The sequence below is a fragment of the Alligator sinensis genome, unplaced genomic scaffold, assembly GCF_000455745.1.
Source record: "Alligator sinensis unplaced genomic scaffold, ASM45574v1 scaffold612_2, whole genome shotgun sequence".
Taxonomy (NCBI): domain Eukaryota; kingdom Metazoa; phylum Chordata; order Crocodylia; family Alligatoridae; genus Alligator; species Alligator sinensis.
The window spans coordinates 666355-670057 of NW_005842085.1; the positions used below are offsets into that span (position 1 = coordinate 666355).

The 3703-nt window shown below is 49.3% G+C and overlaps 1 non-coding gene across 1 annotated transcript; it reads right to left on the reverse strand.

The window, feature by feature from the left end:
* Window positions 1-1341: 1341 nt before the first annotated feature.
* TRNAY-GUA lies at window positions 1342-1431 on the reverse strand. Its single transcript is given in 2 exon segments — window positions 1342-1377; window positions 1395-1431. It is a non-coding gene; the product is annotated as a tRNA-Tyr (tRNA).
* Between the last annotated feature and the right edge of the window lie 2272 nt (window positions 1432-3703).

The following is a 3703-nucleotide window of genomic DNA, read 5'->3' on the forward strand; positions in this document are numbered from 1 at the left end:
CCCCTCCGGGCAGGCACTCTTGGGCCTCCAACCTCCCCTACCCCCCAGCCACTCGCCACCTTAGGCTCTCCCTCTTCAGGCCTGCTTGGTGTCTTCGGCTTCCCCCTCTCTTGCCCACAGCTAGTCCGCCAACCCTCTAGGTCTTCGGGCCCGCCGTATAGTCCTGCTGGGGCCATCAACCCAGCCCTTTCACAACGGCTCCTAATACTCTATCCTAATCACCCCGTGACGACGTGTGCCTAACCCACCACCGAAATTAACCAGGTTTCCTACTCTAATTGGGCCCGGAGACTCACGAAGGGACCTCTGGCCTCCGGGCTGCACGGTCCTCTTTCTGGGCTCGGGCCCCGCCGTCCAGCCAGCTCACCCGATGAGGTGTCAAATCCCCTTTCTCCTCTCCAGGCCGCTGGGGCCGCGAGGGTCAACTATATGGCTCCACTTCGAGTCACAGTCCGTCTGCTAACTCCGCCCGACGAGGGCCCGCTGATTCAGCCCCGTTGTTACCTCTCTTCCGGTTCCTCTGCTGGCACTGCTGCTGACTCTGCTGCAGGCGCCACTGTGGCTTTGCCCGTCGGTGCTACCCCAGCCTCTCTCACTGCCTCTACACTGCGGGTTTCCCAGCCGGTCCTGCTGCCGGTGGGTCCCCAGCCGGCTTCTGCATCAATATCACTTCTAGCCTCCTTGCTGGCACTACCGCCAGCTTGTGCGTGTATTGCGCAACCGGCTTCACCAGCTCTGCTGCTCGTTGCGCAACCGGCTCTCTCAGAGCATTCTGTAGCTTCGCCTCTGGCTTTCCCCGCTGCCGGGTGCTGCGGCTGATTCCCTTTGCATGAAGGGTCACTCCTCCAGTCTCCTTGCATCAGCCGCCCCATCGGGGCTGCTTTTTAAACCTTCCGGGGAGTGTCCTCCACCCCCTCTGCTCTGCCGCAGCCGTATAAATGCCTGGCTGATTACCCGTGCAGGTGTTTTCACCGCACGCCCCTCCTCCAGCTCTACCGGAGGTAAGTGGGGCTCTTTACCATCCCAGGGTTCTTCTGTCACCTCGGCTCCCCTGGGACAGAGGTATAATCCTCCTTGGTGACTGCCCCTTGCTTCCACTGATTATATGCCATGTTTTTTGCCCTCAGGTCCTCCTGGATGCCTTTACTGAGCCAAGAGGTTTTTTTTAGCACTCTTGCCCCCTTTGGTTTGTGTTGGGACTGACTCCCTCTGAGCTAGGAGGATCACCTCCTTAAGGAACAGCCACCCGTCCTAGACTCCCATCTCATTGAAGCTCTGATTCCCAATGTCTCTCTCACTAATTTCCTTAGCTCATTGAAGTCAAGAGCTTGAAAGTGAGTCTCCTTCAAGCTGGAATTGAACCAGTGACCTAAGGATGTCATCAGGCATCTCCACTACAGTCCTCCACTCTACCAACTGAGCTATTGAAGGGCCATATTTTAAGTCACATTCTCATAAATAAGGTGACTGAAATGTGAACTAGGTGGAACAAACATACAGTTGACACACAATGGTTGCAAAACCACAGATACCAAGTAGCAATTAATGGCTCAATATCACATTGGGAAAAAGTATGGAGTAGGGTCCCATAAGAAATAAAATATTTATGGGTCCAGTGCTATTTAACATTTTTATTACTAACTTGGTTGAAAGAATTCTGAGTATGCTCAGCAAATTTTCAGATGATACAAAACTTAGTGAGCTAACAAGCAACTTAAAAGCTAGAATCACATTCTAAAACAATCTTGATTAATGGGAAAGCCAAGTTATGAACAATAGAATGAAATTCAGCAAGGATTAAATGTAGCAATTCACAAAAGAGAAGAAGGGGAAAACAAAAAAAAACAAACCAAAAAATTTTTGGTATGACTACAAAATGGGAGATAGCTGGCTAGACAGTAGCATTGCCAAGAAAGAGCTGCTGTTAAAACACAAACCAGCAATTTGATACTGTGCGCATCTACATGGGCAATTAAGGTGGAGCAAAAAACTTTAGCATGGTTCATGCCAGACTCAACTGTTTCTGGGCACAGTGTCTACATGTGCACCCAGGACTGCAGTACTCTGAGCCACGGTGGAGCAGCCCCAGGCTAGCCGGAGGCCTGGGGGGCCAGCCCCAGGCCCTGGGTAGAGATGTTGGGTGGTAGAGGGGCTGGCTGGAGCACAAAAGTGCTAAATTCAGCAAGGATTAAATGTAAAAACTGGCTGGGGTGCTAAAGTGTGTGGCTACATGGCAGGCAGCCTTTGCACTATAGCACCCTCATGCCCCAGTCCACCCATGTCACTGTCTACACATGCATTACAATGCAGTACTTACGTGTGCTGAAAGATAGTACTGTCCCTAATAGTATTATCTTACAGTAGAATTAATTAATTTACTGCACCCTAATACCAGTGCATGTGTAGATATTGACAGTTTACTGCAGAGTTAATTCATTAGTCTACTCCACAGTAAAGTGCACATGTATATGCACCCACTGTTACAAAAAAAAAGGAAATGCCATCTTGAGTTGCATTAACAGAAGCATTGTATCCAAGACACATGATGCAACAGTACAGCTCTATTTAACACTGATTAGACTTCAGCTGGAGGGATTACGGGGATGTGGTGGGACTCCTCACATGATTAGATAGTAGCCATGGAGGGCTACACCCTGCATAGAAGGGATTAAGTAGGAAAGAAAGGTGGAGGTGTAGCTCTCTGCATGAAGCAGTACACCTCCTTGGAGGCTGACATTGACTCTAAAGAAGGATGGCTCGAAACCCTCTAGGTGAAATTGAGAGGGGTGGGGCAGTGACAGAGACCTAACTGTAGGTATATACTATAGACCCCCAAACCAGGGGGTGGAACTCGATATAGAGTTTGCCCGAGAACTGGCAGAGGCTACATGAGCACAGGACATGGTAATCATGGGCAACTTCAATTATCCAGATATCTCTTGGGAGGAACACTCAGCCAAGTTGGCTATTTTAGACTTGGTCCTGGTCAAGGGGGATGACCTGGTGACCAACTTAAAAGTAGAAGGTAGCCTGGGTGACAGTGACCATGAAGTTATCATGTTCACTGTCCATTGGAAGGCAGACAAATTAGATAGCAGGACTGAAGTTTTGGACTTCAAAAATGCAAATTTCAACAAACTGAGGTTACTAGTAGGAAAAGGGCCATGGGACCAGGGGCTGAAGGTGGAAGGAGTGCACAAAGAGTGGTTATTCCTTAAAGACACAATCCTCAAAGCAAGGGAAGTGCATTCCCATGTGGAGGAAGGATAAGAAAAGAGCTGGGAAGCCCTCTTGGCTAAACAGGGATATCATGGTCCTCTTAAGAAAGAGAAAAGAGCCGTACAAACAATGGAAGCTTGGGGCATGCCCCAAGGAGGACTATACAACAATGGCCTGCACTTGTAAGGAACAGATTCAAAGGGCTAAGGTAGCAACTGAACTAAACTTAGCAACAGAAGTCAAGGACAACAAGAAGTACTTCTTTAGGTATGTAGGGAACAGGAGGAAAACAAATGGGAGTGTGGGACCACTGCTCAACAACTCAGGACAGCTGGCTACTGGCACTCAGGAGAAAACTGAGATCCTGAATGACTACTTTGCTTCGGTCTTTCACTGGGCCAAGGGCAAAATCATGCCAGAATGGGTATAGAATAAGCAGGGTGGGAATAACTGCCTTCCTACTATTGCCATAGAATGTGTGTGG